Genomic DNA, 18,552 nt, shown 5'->3' with positions numbered 1-18,552 from the left:
AATGATAATATTTTCATAAGTTATTGACTGCATTTTTAAAGAGCAATATAGAAAATTATAGAAAACTACCAGTTTTTCTGCAATAGGTCATGATACCGATCTTAGTAAAAGTACTTGACTAGATCCTATATTAAAACCAAGTTAAAATTGTCACTTACAATATAAAGAATGTGTGGCTAGACATAAAACACCGATTAATACATCTTCAATACATTTTTTATTATTTTTTGTGTTAACAGAACCACATAAACAAGTAACACATAAACAAATTAACACAAGGGAGTCTTATACTTTAAAGAAAACCCCCACTCTTATAGTTCAGAGAGAGACCCCAGCATGGCCGTGTTTCACATCAGGACTGCATCAGGGGGATAGATGTTCATATCTATGGAAAAAACAGATTCAATCAGTATTGAGCAGGTTGGCTAACACAGAGAAAATACAACCAGTCATCACAAACTTGTTTTAACCAAAAAGGAGGAAGGTCTACCAAGTAAAGGCACATGAGTTCAGACTTTGAGAAAGACTGGAGCACTAGCTTCCAGGATCTACACATTGAGAAATGGAAAATAACAGATTAAAAAAACTATGAAAAATTATAGAAAACTTAAGGACCCAGGCTAGAACAAGAGGGGGGGAGGGGGGAAGAAGGGAAGAGAAAAGGGGGGAAGGGAGAGGGATAAGGAAGGGGGATCTGGAAGTGGAAGGGAAGGGAAGGGAAGGAGAGGGGGAAGGCAGACAGTGTAATAACAGAATTAAGACAACCAAACAGGTGGAAAATATAATGCTGAGGTTAAGGGCAATATACCTTAAAAATGACAAGTGGAGCTTCCAAACAGGGAGAAATATAAAAAGTAGAAATTAGCAAAACAACAATGGAGAAATTAGAAATTTAAAAATACAAATGAGAAAAATTACTGTCCCATAAGCAAATAGTCAAAAAACGTACAGTGGAATCAGAAAGATCATTTATTTATTTATTTAATAATTTTTCTATACCGACGTTCGAAGCAGACATCACATCGATTTACAAAGTATCATCAAATGCAATTAAAACATTTATGGCATGGAGTCAGGACAATATCTTATATTTTCCAACTGAGTTCATACCTGGCAAAAAGAAAGACAGAACACTGGCAAGTGACTGTGCAGTACCACTACTAAAAGGAGTCATGTTGTCACTGGAAAAGTTATGTTCTGTCTCCATCTGTTGATAGGGTGAAATAAACCTAAGCTGGTCTAGCAGGATAAGGAAAGGAAGATTTCCTTACATTCTCTGGCAAGTCCCTTTCTCTGTGTGACTTAAAGAGATTCATTTGTAATTCATTTAACAGCACTGTTCCTCCTAACTGGAAACCGGCACAGAATTCAGGCACCAGATGTGCTCACACCCCAGATGTGGCTGCTCACACCCCAGATGTGCTGCTCACACCCCAGATGTGGCTCACATAATGATTTCTAAATGACGAACTTCAGACTTGTGCAGACTAATGACTTTCTGTAGCTGCCTGTCGGCCAAAAACTATTTCCAATCTGAGGTCACACTGAGTAAGAAAGACCTGGCATGAAAGAGATTTCAGGACGTAAATGCTGGTATGGGCCCTATAGGGTCCATTCTCAGGTAAAATATTTATTTTTAAATTTTCTGAAAAAAACCCCCAAAAAACTAAGTGGTTACATGTTGGAGGGGGGGGGGGGGAATGACAAAATAAATAAAAAACAGTCCACAAGAAGAGCAATTGATTACCTTACAAAGCATAGTAGTATTCCACAATTGGAGTGCAGCATTTCCACTATAATTCTGTTGACTATTTGCATATGGGACAGTAATTTTTCCTGCTTATATTTTTCATTTCATTTCCCCTGCCTCTGAAAAAGATGCTGTGGATGTGTCCCATTGACTGCCTATGCAGAGGCAAAATTTTTGTACATTTGAACAAGGTATAGCATAAAGTGTATAGCAGCAAGGATGAATGGCTGCAAGATTCCAAAATTGTTGTGTCAGGAGCAGGGCAGCAAGACAGAGTGGCAGTAAGATACTCAAGATGTAGTGTTAGGAGCAGGGCAACAAGGCAAACTGGCAGCAAGACCCCCAAGTTGTAGAGTCTTAGGTTAGATAGCAAAGTGACAAAGGGACAAAGCAGAGTGGCAACAAGACCCCCAAGATGTAGCATAATGATTAAAGCAGCAAGGCAGAGTTTTATCAAGATCTCCAAGTGTGCAAAAGTCATATAGCAGCAAAGCAGAGTGGCAGCTACATCCCTAAAGTGTAGAGAAGTATTTATCATAGGAATATGCATTAATTTAAAACAATCAGTTGTTGCACGTGTTTGCTTCACTTTGTAATCCCCAGATGAAAGGAAGTCCAATCTGCCAGCCCCAGTGTTTCATATTCATGGAGGAGATGTTGTTAGATAAGATCTGTCAAGAGGAGTGCCAGAGACAAAGGCAGGGTAGGGATATAGCACAGAAGGAAACAGTGAGCATCTCAGAGAGTATTGCAAGCAGGAGCAATACCCTATCAGCTAGTACCATATTGCCCCATCTCAATATACCAAAGCCATGTTTTCCATTAAGAATCAACTCTCCTGGCATAGATCATAGTGAAAGCAGCTGGAAAAATAGACTCTCAGCCCACCCAAGAAAAGCAGACCCCGGAAAAAATGTGACATGCTATCTCGCAGAGCCCTTCGAGAACATGGACACAAATGCACTAGCATATTGGGCACATAAATTCACTGTCTGGTCAGCCCTAGTCAAAATGGGTTAATGTTATCTTTCCTGCTCACTAACTAGTTGTTGCGTCTGTGGACCCTTGGGCTGAGATAGATTGGTGCTGCTTGCAGGGAGGAGCTCTATAGATTCCCATCATTGGCAGGCAGACCTGGATGAAGCAGAGGGGCCTTCGCCTATACCAGCCCATGTTCACCTCAGGCTGAGCTTTTGGTTGCCAGGGCATGGGACTTAGGTGGAGTCTCTGTTGGTAGCAGATGTGGAAGTCCATGGATAGCTTGAGTTATAGAAGGTGGTGGTCAGGCAAGTTCAAGGTCTAGACAGTGGTCAGAGACAGGCAGCAGTCAGGCATATCTGGGATCAGGGTAAGGGCAGTACCAGATATCTGTCCAAGGGAGAAGGAGAGGAATAGATAGGCAGGACAGGCAGGTGAGGAGCAGAACAGGTGGGCAGTGTGAAGTAGAGGTGTGCATTCATTTGCAACGTATTGGCAATCCGCAACGTATATGCCATATTTGTTGTATTCGTGGGGATCACGAAACGTATGGCGAACCCCCATGAATACAACGTATCACTAACAAATAAACCCCCACCCTCATGACCCCCCCCCCCAAGACTTGCCAAAAGTCCCTGGTGGTCCAGCGGGGGTCCTGGAGCAATCTCCTGCACTCGGGCCGTCGGCTGCGGTATTCAAAATGGTGCCGATAGCCTTTGCCCTTACTATGTCACAGGGGCTGCTGATGCCATTGTCGACTCCTGTCACACAGTAAGGGCAAAGGCTATCGGCACCATCTTGAATACCCAAACAGTTGTTGAGGAGGAGCAGGAAATGGGAGACAGGGGAGCCATGGCATAAAAAGATTATTTCAGGTTGCAAGCACTGGCAGGTTCTAACTGCACCTTCTCAGACTCAAATAGATTGAATGCTATCACAGGCTTTCTTTCTCCATAGAAGCTTTATTTAGGAATCTACTTTTGGTTTGGCACCTGTCTTTTTAAATGAGCCTTTCAAAATCAATGTGCTTCAGTGTCTTTTCATTGCTACAAGAATGGCTATGTAATTTTTCAGCACTTTTTACACAATTACTAGTTCTAGATTTTTACTTCCTCCAAAGCATTATTGTTACAGAAGCTTACATTTTTCCAGCAATCATACACTACTTTGGTTCTGTGGTGTGCCTGTCCCATCTGGTGTTCTGGGCTAATCATAGTAACACATTTCCTGTGCCATTTTAAGTTTCAGCAGACTGTTATTATTGAAGGAGCAGTAGTATTCGTCTTTATCTTACTTGCTGCTTTCCTGTATTATGAATATTGAGAAAAATAAAGGAAATAAAGATGTAAGGAAATCATCTATACATTTACGAGAAGTATTGTAAATAGAAATATAGAATATAATGACACCTAAGCACATATAGCCTGTCCAATCCCCCCACTCCATTTTGCAATGCAACAAAAATCAGATCTATTTCCTCTTCAATTATTAACAATGATATTTTCTCCTGTGCTTATCATTTGCCTTAAAGAACTCTTAATATTTCTGTTCTGTTCTATAACTTCCTTACCACTGAAAAATGTTGATTCTTGGGCATTATTTGTATAGAGAGATATATTATATTGCCTCTTTCATATTCCCTCTCTCCAATTATGGGTATACTTGGTGCAAACTGCAACATTTTAGCTTTTCTTGACTTCCTCTACCCCGTATATATCTTTTCAGTGATATAGCCTCTAGAACTGAACTTAATACCTCCACTAACAACCTGCAGAAGTCATTTTCATCTTTTTTTTTCTATTGGTTTCACTTCTTCCTAAACCCCTAACATTTCACTAGCTCTTGCCTTCACTTTATCACACTATTTTACTACCTTTGGATCATCAGAAATGATTACCCTCAGGTCTCTTTCTTTCTTGGGGCATATCACTCTCTCACCTCCCATCATACAAAAGGCAAGGTAAGCTATATTAAAGATAGATTTATAACGCTTAATAGGGGAAGCAAAATGAAGACCTAATAAAAATAGCATGGTGGTAAAATTTGGGAGATAACAAGGTAATATAAGGCATCCAATTATAAAAAAAAAAAAAAAAAAAAAAAAGCTATGATGAGTTATATAAAGCAGTGGCTCTGAAACATGGCTCATGAGTCTGTAGTTGATGAAGGATTCATGTCAATTATATTACAAAATTGCTGCCATTCTTTGAATGTGAACATTTAATAGTGGAAACACCAAAGGAAAAATTAGAGTTGAGTAACAATAAACACATTGATAAAGATGGGTAAATGTTTCAATAAATAGATTTCCTATACAATTTGAAAATATCTGTAAATATTTGTAGATTTCAATTAATTATGAAAAACTGAAAGAATTTCAAAAGTGCTTACACATTTGAGAGGATTTTTTATATTTTGTATCAAATGTTTCGAAATTCATATCAGGGTCTTTGGAAAACCTTGCATAGATTTTCAGTTCTGCTTTGATATTTCCTATCTCCATGGGCAAGGGAGGAATTAATTTTTCTAACAAGCTAGGGAAAATAAGATTTTATCAACAACCTCAAGTCAGATTCCCAATCTATTGGTTCAAGATTGATTTCAAAGTGCTTTTTACATTTCTAGTGATAATTTGGAATCCTGATCAAAATAGCCTATATAACATTACCATACATGAAGAATTCTCTACCTTATAAAATCCAGATTGATTAGAAATTATCTGTCCAAAATGAAAAGAAAATGAACAAAATAATACCACTTTGAATCCTCATTTTAAACCCATTTTGCTGAGCAATGATAAAAAGTTGGAGCATCTTATAACATTGACACATGGAAGAAGCATGATACTACTGTACTACTGGAACACCTTTTCAGTTCAGTTCTTTATGTCATTCTGGATGCCATTGTTTTATTTATTTATTTATTTAGTTAGTTAGTTATTTAAAAACTTTTATTTATTATTTATTTATTTATTTAAAGTCTTTTTTTTATACCGAAGTATAGCAAAACATGCCTTCACTCCGGTTTACAGAATAACAACTTGATACATACAACGATTTTGATACATATAACTAACAATATTAAAGAGAATCCAATTAAAACAAACAATGAACAATATAAATGGGTAGCATGTAAACAAGATGTTACGGAACTATTAAGTAATTATTTTAGGTTGAACAAGTCTAACTATGTATAAATATTGCTTATCAGGTTGAAAATAATAATAATAGTAAATATATATCTAACTATGTAAAATATTGCCTGAACCGGTTATAATAAAGTGCTGATGCATTAATTCTATGACAAGACAGGGTTAATGTCAGAGAGTCATTTTGGGTGTGTGTTTGAGGTATGCTTAACCAATGTCATCTGTGAAAGACTGACTGAAAATCCATGTTTTGAGTTCTTTTTTTGAAGGATTTTATGTCTCTGAGTGAACTTAGATAGACAGGTAGGGATTCCATGCTTTTGGACCCGCAATGGAGAGGGCTCTGTTCCTAGTGTTGGAGTTTTTGGCCAATGGAATAGAGGGTATGGTTAGGAGCAGTTTGCTTGACGTTCTAGTCGTTGCGTTGTGGTTTGTGAGTTTGGAGCATGTTATCAAGGATGGTGTTATCTGTTCTGTGGATCGCGTTGTGTATGATTGTTAGTGTATTGAACTTTATTCTTTGTTCGACAGGTAGCCAGTGAAGGCTCTCAGTACAGGGGTTATGTGGTCTGATTTTTTTTGCCGGTTAGAACTCTGGCAGCGGCGTTCTGTAATAGTTGTAGTGGTTTTAGGGTAGATTTGGGTAGACCAATTAGTAATGCGTTACAGTAGTCGAGGCTGGTAAAGATGAGAGATTGCAGGGACGGTTCTGAAGTCTTGTTGGTGGAGTAGAGGCTTGAGGTGTTTAAGTATGTGGAGTTTGTGGAAACCGTCTTTTGTTTTCATTGCAATGTTTTTTTTGAAGTTTAGTTCGGAGTCAAACCATATTCCAAGGTCCTTTGTATTGTTCTTCAGTTGAATGTTAGAGGTGCCAATTTGAAGGAGGGTAATGTGGTCATTTGGTTCTGTGTTTCTATCAAAGAGTATGCATTCTGTTTTGTCCATGTTGAGGCACAGTTTTAGCTGGTTCAGCATGTTTCGAATTGCGATAAGGTGGTTTGCTGTTAGTCGCAGTGCATCTTCGGCCGTAGTTGTAATGGGAATGAGGAGCTGAATATCGTCGGCGTACATATAGAATGATATGCCTAGGCTTGCAATGAGTTGGCAGAGGGGGAGTAAGTAAATATTAAAGAGGGTGGCTGAGAGGGCTGATCCTTGTGGAACACCTGTTTCGAGGGGGAGGGGGTCAGAAGAGTTGTTGTTAAAAGTGACTTTGAAGAACCTGTTTTCTAGGAAAGAAGTGAACCAGGCAAGGGTATTGCCAGTAAGACCTATGTTCGCAAGTCTTGATATCAGGCTTTTGTGGTCTACGGTGTCGAAGGCCGCAGAGAGGTCGAGTAGTATTAGAATGTAGCTTTGATTATTGTCAAAGCCTCTTATTATTTTGTTTGAGATATTGAGTAGAAGGGTTTCTGTGCTGCGATTTTTTCTGAACCCGTGTTGTGATGGGTGTAGGATTTTGTTGTTTCCAGGTGTTCATTGAGTGTGACAGTGCTGCTTTCTCAGTCATCTTTGCTAGTAAGGGGAGGTTGAGATGGGGCGATAGTTATTCAGATCATCTGGATTGAGATTCTTTTTTTCAGTATAGGTGTGATATTCGCGATTTTTAATTTAGTTGGAAGTTCACCTTCTTCAAGTGATTTATTTATGATAGCTGCCAATGTGGGAGCAATGATGTGTGATATTTCTTTTAAATCACGGGTAGGTATTACATCAAGATTGTGGCGAGCTGGGTTTATTTTCTTTAGCATTTTTTCGGTTTCAATGATTGAGATTGGTTCGAAGTTCGTCCATGGTGGGATATTTGGGGTGTCCATGTTGTCTTTGGTAACTGAGGTATTGTTGATGGTGGTCACTATTTTGTTTATTTTATTCTTGAAGAAAATGGCGAGGTCTTGGCTTAGGTTGTTTGTTTTGGAGGTGGGGGAGTTGATATTGTTCTCATTAATGAGGTTTCTTACAATGTTGTAGAGGGCGTTGGGTTGATTCGTGGAAGTTTTTATCTTTTGACTATAGTAGTCGCGTTTGGAGTTCAGGATGGTTTTTTTATATGTGGCAAGTTGTGTTCGATATCTTTGTAGGGAAGCTGTGCACTTTGATTTTTGCCATTCTTTTTCCATTTTTCGGAGGTTGGATTTCATAGATCTTAGGTGAGAGTTGAACCATGGGTTGGTTTTTGTTCTGTTATTATTCGATAGTTTCAATTTCTCGGGGTTTATGTTGTTGGCGGTTTGTTCTGTAATGTTGAACCAAGATTGGGTGGCATTATTTATATTGGAGAGGTCTAGGTTCTCCATTTGTTTTCCTAGTTCCTGTTGGAGTAGAGAGGGTTGGAATGGGGGTCTGTATTTGAATGATTGAGGTGTGGATGTTCTTGCTGTTAGATCGATTTTCACTTGAGTCTTACATTGTATGATGTAGTGATCAGACCAAGGAACTGGTTTGGATGATATGGTGGTATCAGAGAAGTACTGGTTGGTGAAAATTAGGTCCAAGGTATGACCAGCTTTATGTGTAGGGTTGTTTACTATTTGGTTAAGGCTTAGGCTGGAGAGCATGTCTAGTAGTGTTTGGCTGTTTTGAGATATGGGGTTGGCATCGATGTGGAGGTTGAAATCTCCGAGAATAATGGTTGGTTTTTTCAAACTAATGTTAGTTATTAAGAATTCGAGGAATGGAGAGATCTCGTTGTCTAAGAGTTTTGGAGGGCAGTAAACTAGGCATATTTGTAGGGATTCAGATTTGAAGAGTGCGATTTCGTAGTTATTTGGTAGGTTGTGAGGTATCAATTTCATTGAGAGATGTTTTTTAACGATGAGGAGGAGCCCTCCTCCCCTGCGAGCCTTGCGTGGGATTGAGAATGTGTCATAATCCTTTTCTATACCATTGCTAAGTTATATACCATTGCAACGGTTTACAAATAGGCACATAGACTAAGGTATGTAATGTAGGTTATCGTACATTCTAACAGGTGCCAATAAAGTTCGGATACAATTTCATAAATAAAATCAATATTTGAGCAAGGTTGGTCTAGTCCAGGTATATTATTGAGTTACTATCTCTTTGAGATATTACTTCTTAAATGTAGGATTGAATAAAATCATTCTCATCTACGTTTCTGTATACTTTCATTCTCTACCCTCCAGACTCTTTAGTGAAGGCTTTTTCAAAGAGCCATGTTTTTAAATTTTTCTTAAAAGTTTTGAGATTATTCTGTAATCTGAGTTCAGGGGGCATCGTGTTCCATAGTATGGGCCCAGCCAATGATAAAGCCCTTTGCCTCACTTGGGTTAGTTTTGCTGACTTTACTGAAGGGATTGTTAGTAGTGCTTTGTTTGCTGAGCGGAGGTTTCTTTGTGAGATGTGTACTCGTAAGGCTGTGTTTAGCCAGTCTGCTTCTTTATCATATATTAGTTTGTGTATGGTACATAAAGCCTTGTATTTTATCCTGTATTCGATGGGCAACCAATGTAAGTCTGCTAGAGTTTCAGTTATATGGTCTCTCCTCTTTTTTCCCGTCAATATTCTGGCTGCAGTATTTTGAAGTATCTGGAGTGGTATTATTGATGTGCTTTGGAGTCCTAGTAAGAGTGCATTGCAGTAGTCAGTGCTGGAAAAGATAAGTGTTTGTAATACTGTTCTGAAGTGGGCAGGTGTGAGTAATGGTTTCAATCTTCTGAGGATCATAAGTTTTGCATAGCCTTCTCTTACTTTTATAGATATGTGTTGCTTCAGGTTGATTTCTGAGTCCATTATTACTCCCAGATTCCTTACTTTTTTGGCTAGCTCAATTGTCTGGTTATTTCTTAGAGTTATCGGTGTTTGAATGATTTCTGTATTTTTTCTCTCAAGGTGAAGGAATTCAGTTTTGTCAATGTTGAAAACCAGTTCCATTTGGTTTAGTAGTTGTTTAATTATGTCTAGGTACATGTTAGCTAGACTTAATGTTTTTTCAATTGTGTCGTCTATTGGTAGAATTAATTGAATGTCGTCTGCGTAAATGTAATGTATTATCCCTAGGCCTGTTAGCAGATGACATAAGGGTAGCATATATATGTTAAAGAGGGTAGCAGACAGCACTGAACCCTGGGGTACTCCTGTTTCAAGTTTAAATTTTTTAGATAATGTGTTTTTTATCTGGACTTGAAAGAACCTATTGTTTAGGTAGGATCTGAACCAGTTTATTGTTTTGTCACGTAATCCAATTTCTTCAAGTCTTTTTAGTAGTATTTTGTGGTTTACTATATCAAAGGCTGCAGATAAGTCGAGCATTATATGGATGTAATGTTTACTGTTATCAAAACCTCTTAGTATGTTGTCTGTTAGTGAGAGAAGTAATGTCTCTGTGCTGTAGTGTTTTCGGAAGCCTTGTTGTGAGGGGTACAGTATGCTATTATTGTCTAGGTGTTTGGCTAGCTGTTTCTGTACTGTTTTCTCAATTAATTTAGCTAATAAAGGGAGGTTTGAGACTAGGTGGTAGTTATTGAGGATTAGTGGCTCACTGTTTTTCTTTTTGATGATTGGTTTTATGATTGCCCCTTTCAGTGTATCTGGCATTAATCCTTCAGTTAGGGATAGGTTTATGATATTAGTTAGTGTTGGGGATACTATATTGGTAAGCTTTTTTTTATCTCAGTTGTTGGTATTGTATCAATTTTGTGTGGAGCAGGGTTTATATTTTTTTTATCATTGATTCAACTTCTTGTTCTGATATTTCTATAAATGAGGACCATAGGTTAACATCTCTTTTTTGCATTATGATTGCTTGTTTGCTGTTTTTTGGGAGTTTGTTTCTTAGGTTTAATATTTTGTCACTAAAAAATGTGGCTAATTCATTGCATTTTGATTCAGGAAGACTTTGAGGTGATTCTTGTTTGTCATTTGTGAGATTCGTTACTATGGAGAATAGGGTTCTTGGGTTATTGGCAAACGTTTCTATTTTATTGGAATAGTATTCTTTTTTAGTATTAAGGATCAGTTGTTTGTAGAAAGCTAGATGTTTCCTGAATTTGGTTAGGTTTTCGGTTGTCTTGTGTTTTCTCCAGTTTTTTTCAAATTTTCTGAGCTTTCTTTTTGCATCTTTTATTTTTGCATTTTGCCAGTGGTTATTTTGTTTTGTTTCTTTGATAGTTATTGTTTTGGTGGGGTTTATTTCATCGGCTATCTTTTTGACTGAGTCTAACCGAAGTTCCCTAGCTGAGTTACAATAATTGAGTGTTATGTCTTTTAGTTCTTCTTCTAATTTGTCCTTTAGTTCATCATTGTTATAGGGTGGTCGATATTTAAATTCTATGGGATTATGAGTTTGTATGGTCTGAGGATTGAGAATATTCATATTGGACTGAATAAGGAGGTGGTCAGACCAAGGAATTTGTGTGTAGCTTGTAGCTAAGTGTTCTAAATAGTTGCTATTTATGAATGTTAGATCAAGTGAGTGTCCAGCTCTGTGTGTTGGTTTATCAGTTATTAGTTATTATGTTCATTCATGTCATTTATCTTTCATTCATTTCCATGAAAGAAAAAGGAAGTAGTAGGGATGTGGAAAAGAAAAATATTCATTTTGTTTCAGTCATTAATATTGTGATCAACTCAATTTGTTTCATTACTTTCAAAACAAAAAAGATATTTGTTTATTCATTTTATTTGTTCGTTCATTTGCCATTGATTTCAATAGGGGAAGCACCGGGCCTATTCTGAACTCCGGTATTGGGGGTTTTCTCATCAATTCTAATGAAACTTGTGAGAAGACATCATCAAAAGGAAGAAATAACTTGAAGGCACCTAGATTGTGTCAAGGTGGCACCAAAAGTGACATGAATAGTCTAAGGCGCTGTAAAGGGGAAAAGGGGAACCAGCAGTAGCATGAACTCTCCAAGGCATTGTCAGAAGAGCAAAGAAGCAGCAAGAAGGAAAATAACACCACCACAATGCTTCAAAAGAGGACATCAACAACAATGACATAAACCTTAAAAGGCAACATGAGAGGCAATGTGGCACCAAGAGTGGCATCAACATCCTAAGGCACCATGAAGAGGGAAAGAAGCAGAGAAGGTTGAAGGGAAAACTCCAAAGCACTGATATAATGACAAAGCTGCAAAAACAGAGCCATCTACATATCATGGCACCAAGAGGTGCAATACAGCCCCATACAGTGGCAAAAACTCCCCAAGGTATAGAGTCTGGGGTATGACAGCAAATGAGAGTGACAAAATACAAAGTACAAAATACTGGGTATGGCAGCAATGCTGCGTGGAAGAAAGACTTCTAAAGTGAAGGATAAAGGTATAGCAGCAAGGCAGAGTAGAATGGGATATGTTATCTGTCTTCCTTTTGAAGTACTTACTACTTGTGTGATTTAGTACAAGAGAAAGATCTGCAAATCAGTATCATTTTTCTGACATAAGCTGGAAAAGTTACAAATATCCACTGCTTATTCTTGGGATAAGCAATTTGGAATCTGTCTACCCCTTGGGATCCTGCAAGGTACTTGCAACCTGGATTGGCCACTGTTGGAAACAGGATACTTGGTTTTATGAAGCCTTGGTCTTACCCAGTATGGCAAGTCTTATGTTCTTATTTAATTCTCTACTTGAACTTGATCTTGCTGCTGGGTGAAATTTTGTGTTTCTTGTGAAATTTACTTTCCAATTGAAACTGAAGTCACAATCAGAATATAAAAAAGAAACACAGAAACATAGAAATGATGGCAGAAAAGGTCTGATGGTCCATCCAGTCTGCCCAGCAAGCTTTCCATTGTAGTATCTGCTGTACCATGCTGGTTACCCCCATGTATCTGTCAGTTTTGCTTGATATGCTTTGCTTATGGACTTGGCCATAGAAGCAGTCCTGTTTTTTTCTTAATGTCTTAGCATCAGTACCCCAGACTGTAAAAGAATTATGGCTTGTGTTGGTTGTCCCTGAATCCAAATTTCTCTTTCCTTTCAGCCCCCACCCCCCTCCTTCGAAGCAATGTTGCAGTTGCATCAAAAGCATCAAGGTGTTACGCCCATCGGTCGCAGATGGCTGTGACCACTCTTGTTCACCCCCTTCTTTGCAGCTTTAACTCCGAGGGGAAGACTTGTGGCCTCTGCCAGCTATTGCCAGACTGTCTACTGCTCCCGGGCCTCCCTGGATGCCGCAGATGCTGCCGACTGCCATCTTGCCCTCGGAATCCCTTAGGTGCGTGCGCGCACGCATGGGCCAGTCTTAAGCACATCATGGTGGGAACCTTGGGGGCATCCCTCCGGATGATGTCTTCCTTCCAGGACATTTAAGCTAGCTGGCCCTGCCCACCTATGACTTGGCAACGAGTTCCCTCATTGTTGAATCCGCTTTGCTCACTACGGATGTCCTATCCCAGTTCCTGCACCTTTGGCATGAGACACTCTGGGTACCCGCTCCTTGGAGGCCCTTTCCTCGTATCTGGCTATCTGCTCCTCAGAGGGCCTTCTGCCTTGGACTACTGCCCACCCCTGTTTCCTGGGGCTTCTTCTGGTACCTCCGCTACTGTGAGTACCTCTCTTCTACGGATCACTACTGTACCATCTCTAGTGTGGAATCCTCCTCGGTATACCCCATGCTGCAGACCACTACCGTACCATATCTAGTGTGGAATCCTCATCAGTGTATCCCGCACTGCAGGCCACTACCGTACCATCTCTAGTGAGGAACCCTCATCGTGTACTCTGCATTGTGGACCACTACTGTGTCATCTCTAGTGAGGAACCCTCATTGGTGTATCCTGCGCTGGGGGCCACTCTCATATCATCTCTTCTGAGGACCCCCTCTGGTGTGCCCTGCATCATGAACCACTACCGTATCATCTCTACAGAGGAGCCTCATTGCTGTACCCTGCTCTGTGGACCATTGCGGTATCTTCACTACAGAAGCTACAGAAGATCCCACGGCAGGGGAGAAGAAAAACTGATACTTCACGCTTATCCAGCATAGCTCTCTGCTTCAACGGCAGGGGAGAAGAAAAACAACCAATGAGGGCTGAATAACATAGTCTGGGTAAAACAAATAAGCATGGGTGTAGCTTGCTTATTGCAGCGGTTACTACCCCTAACTAATCAAGCTTGATATTTCACTTGGATGCAGCTCCATCACTGCTCTCTACTTTAATGGTGGGGGTGGAAGGGAAATAGAACCAAAGAGCTAAGAGAAACAGATAAGTATGAGAAAAAAAATGTGTGAAGCTTGCTGGGCAGACTGGATGGGCCGTTTGGTCTTCTTCTGCCATCATTTCTATGTTTCTATGTTTCTATGTTACTATAAGAAGTATTACCCCTGGGTATACTCCACCGAACTGACTCTGACTTTCTCCTGCACTCCCCACTTCATGGGCAGTGCCTCTCTGTTTGTCTAATACTCTATTCCACAGCTGTGTCTGACATCTGCTGAGACCTTGCTTCCCAATGGTGAGGCTCACAGGGCTCATCCCTGTGGGCAGTACCATCTCTCACCTCGGCCCAGGGCCCACATACCTACAAATCCTAACACAAGGCTTATTGGTTAAGGGTAGTAATCCCATGCTTCTATTAAGGGTCATAACGACTGCACTGTGCTAGTTACTCCCATGCTCATCAATTCTACAGACCATAAAAGTTGGGGCCCTCAATGGTTGCTGTCCAATTCCCCTTTTCCCTTACCACTGAAGCAGAGAGCAATGTTGGGGTTGCATCAAAAGTATCAAGGTTTATTTGGTTAAAGGTAGTAACTGCCACACCATCAAGTTACCCCCATGCATGTTTTCTTTAGAACTTTGCCATAGAAGCAGTCCTGTGCTTTTTCCCTTATGTCCATGTAACAGTATCCCAGTCCATGGAAGTTGGGTCCCTCGGTTGTTGTCTGAATCACATTCCTCTTATTCCCCTGCCGTTTAAGCGGGGAACAATGTTACAGTTGCATTAAAAACATCAAAGCATATTAGTTATGGGTAGTAATCTCTATGCCTTCTGCTAAGGATAGTAACCACTGTACCAGCAAGTTACCTCCCTGCATGATTATCTCATTTTTGTCTTCTAGCCTTTAGCGATCCACAGAGTTTATCCCATGCCCCTTTGAATTCTTTGGATGTTTTCTTCTTCATCACTTCATCCAGAAGGGCATTCCAGGCCTCCACCACAATCTTCGTGAAGAAATATTTCTTGACATTGTTTCTGAGTTGTCCCCCTTGGAGTTTCATTTTGTGACCCTTAGTTCTATTGTTTTCTTTCCAATGGAAAAGTTTTGAAGTCCATACATCATTGAAACCTTTTAGGTATCTTAAGGTCTGTATTTTATCTCCCCTGCACCTCCTCTCTTTCAGGATAGATGTATCAGATCTTTCAGCCTCTCCTCATAGGTCTTCTGACACAGACCCCACACCATTTTAGTCACCTTTCTCTAGACCATTTCCATCATATATCTATGCTTTTTGAGATATGGGCTCCATAACTGAACACATAACTCCAGGTGAGGCCTGACCAAAGACCTTTATGAGGGCATCATCACCTTCTTTTTCTTTTCTGGTTGTTCCTCTCTATATGCAGCCCAGCATTCTTTTGGCTTTAGCTATCGCTTTGTCACATTGTTTCACCATCTTCAGATCCCCACAGACTATCACCCCAAGATCCCTTTCCTGGTCTGTGCACATAAGTCTTACATCCCCCACAACATACAGATTTTTTGGATACCCGCATCCCAGATGCATGACTCTACACTTCTTGGCATTGAATCCTAGCTGCCAAGTCTTTGACTACTCTGCCAGCTTTCTTAAATCTTTTTTCATTCTCTCTACTCCTTCAGGCATGTCCACTCTGTTGCAGATCTTAATGTCATCCTCAAACAGACATACTTTACCTTCTATCCCTTCCACAATGTCGCTCACTAAGATATTGAACAGAACCAGTCCCAACACCGATCTTCCTCAGTGTGGCTTTCCTGATATTAATAAAGTAAACCTCACAAATTATTTCCCATATTCTGTAGCTGAACACAGCCTCTTACATTTCTTGATTTTCTGGTTCTGAATGAGTTCTCCCTTTGGGGTAGATTTTCAAATAGCGCGAATTGGCCTACTTTTGCTGGCGCATCAGGCGCAAGCAAAAGTAAGCTGGATTTTAGTAGATACGCGCGGAGCCGCACGTATCTGCTAAAAACCTGGATCGGTGCGCGCAAGGCTATTGATTTTGTATAGCCGGCGCGCGCCGAGCCGCGCAGCCTATCCCCGTTCCCTCCGAGGCCGCTCTGAAATCGGAACGGCCTCGGAGGGAACTTCCTTTTGCCCTCCCCTCCCCTTCCCCTCCCTTCCCCTACCTAACCCACCTGCCCGGCCCTGTCTAAGCCCCCCCCTTACCTTTGTCGGGGGATTTACGCCTCCCGGAGGGAGGCGTAAATCCCCACGCGCCAGTGGGCCTCTTGCGCACCGGGACGCGACCTGGGGGCGGGTACGGAGGGTGCGGCCACGCCCCCGGACTGCCCCGGGCTGTAGCCACGCCCCCATACCCGCCCCCAAAACGCTCCCAACACGCCCCGAAAACGCCACGCGGTTCGGGCCCGCCCCCGACACGCCCCCTCCGAAAACCCCGGGACTTACGCGAGTCCCGGGGCTCTGCGCGTGCCGGTAGGCCTATATAAAATAGGCTTACCGGCGCGCAGGGCCCTGCTCGCCTAAATCCGCCCGGATTTGGGCGGATTTAGGCGAGCAGGACTCTTAAAATCCGCCCCTTTATTCTGAAACTTTTACCACATTCATAACATGTAAATGGTCTCTGGTCACATTTTTTCTGTTCTGTCTGTATTTCTTCCTTCTGACTGAGGATTTTTATGGTCAAACACCCCAGTATAGCCAACAAACAAACAGGGTTGTAGAACCAGGATTGGATTGTGGAATGGTAAAACAAATTAAAAACCATAAAACAAGTGCATTGGGAAGAGAAATTTGTATTTTTTTTTTCATTTTTATTTTTTTTTTTTCTGGGGAAAAAGATACCCCAGTATAACCAACAGAGAAGAAAGGTAAAGTAAGAAGCATACTCCAAGGCTTTAAATGAGGGCACCAACAATAGTAGCATGAATCCTCCATGGCTGAATGAGAAGGGCATAGTGGCACCAAGTGTGGCATGAATAGCTGAAAGCAGCAAGAAGGGAACACATTTTAAACCACCTCAATCAAGACTCCTTGTAGAGTACAGTATGAAAATCTTTTAAAAATAAAGTAAATAAAAAATAAATCGACAGACAGATAAACAAATACATAAACAAATAGATGATGTATACTCTATTGCCCGAATTTTAAAAAGCTAGCACGCATAAAACCTGGGAGATATGCCTGTGGCTGGGCCGTGCACGCGCCAAGCACATTTTTGAAATGGCCCGGGCACACGCGTATCTCCCAGTACATGCAGAAGTGCTGGGCTAAGCAAAAGGGGTGGGGCGGAGGCAGTCTGGGACAGCGGCCCTTAGACTTTGTCCTGGGGAAGCATGCACCGGCAGGCGGCTGGTGCACCAAAGTTACTTCTGCTCCAAAGGAGCAATTAAGTATTAAACCAAAAAAATTTAAACTAGCTATTTATTTACTTTATTTATTTAGATTTATATTCCACTTTTCACACTTGTTTCAGCTCTTCAAAGTGGATTACATTCAGCTACTGTAGCTAGGTAGGGGTTAGGGGTCGAGAAGGAGAGGAGAGGGGAAATGGTAGGAAGGATAGTTAGGGGGCTAGGGAAGTTTCCTACCAGTCTTCTCCTCAATTGGAGTGGACTAGAGGGAACTTGGAAAACCCTACTTGCATCGCCGCATCCATTTTTTTAAAATCGTGCTCCATTGTGGGTGGGAGAGGTCATCCGCCCACACATGCTTGCGTGGACATTAAAGTCAGGCAAGCATGTGTACGTGAGAATTATATTTTATAACATGCGCGCGCCAACGTGCACAAGTTATAAAATAGCCGCATCCATGTGCATGTGTCGGGAACGATGCGCACATGGACACACGTGCAGTCCTTTTAAAATCTAGCTTTCAAATTCTCTTTTGAGCACATAGATACCACAATCATATATCCAACTCATATCATTTCCCATATTATGACTACCATTGTAATTATTTTTTCCAAGGTGTGTGACTACCTCAACAGACTGTAGGATCGATTCTCTTATACAGGTATTTCTTTAGATTCTCAGCCCTGATTATCTGCCTTGCCCTGTTATTACTGGAATCAACATTGCCATCACCCCAATGAACTAAATATTTAATGACAAAAGATGCAACATATTCCAATAATTTTGAAACTAAACATTAGATGATAAGCTTCATATTACTATTTACCCAGTGGGTTTATGATTTCATGTTTGAGTTTCTTCAGAACACTGGAATGAATTCCATGCAGTCTTGGTGATTTGCTCTTCTTTAATTTTTCAGTTTGATTTTTTACATCTTTCTCTTTTACAGTGATTTGCTTTATTTGCTCAGAACCATCATCCTCAAAGAATGCTTCTGAAGTGAGTATCTCACTAACATCCTCTTCACTAAAGGTCAAGAATTAATGTATTTTTTCTGCTATTTCCTTGTCCTCCCTGAATATACCTTTTACCCTTTTGTAATCTAGAAGACAAATGACTCCCTCACAAGTTTATTGCTATGAATGTACTTGAAAACATTTTATTATTTGTTGTTACTTTTATTGCCAGCTTT

At 40.5% G+C, this 18,552-nt stretch overlaps 1 long non-coding RNA gene across 1 annotated transcript in view; it reads right to left on the bottom strand.

Annotated features, from left to right (window-relative positions):
- Positions 1-200: 200 nt before the first annotated feature.
- The window catches only part of LOC115086157, a 53,306-nt gene continuing 34,954 nt past the window's right edge, over positions 201-18,552 (bottom strand). The window contains exons 2-3 of the long non-coding RNA XR_003855114.1: positions 3,871-4,033; positions 201-385 (exon numbers count right to left, since the gene is read on the bottom strand). This is a non-coding gene — a long non-coding RNA (uncharacterized LOC115086157). The remainder of the gene's footprint in view (positions 386-3,870; positions 4,034-18,552) is intronic.

Source organism: Rhinatrema bivittatum, chromosome 2 (assembly GCF_901001135.1).
Source record: "Rhinatrema bivittatum chromosome 2, aRhiBiv1.1, whole genome shotgun sequence".
In the NCBI taxonomy this organism is placed as follows: Eukaryota; Metazoa; Chordata; class Amphibia; order Gymnophiona; family Rhinatrematidae; genus Rhinatrema; species Rhinatrema bivittatum.
This window is presented reverse-complemented; position numbering and strand designations above follow the sequence as displayed.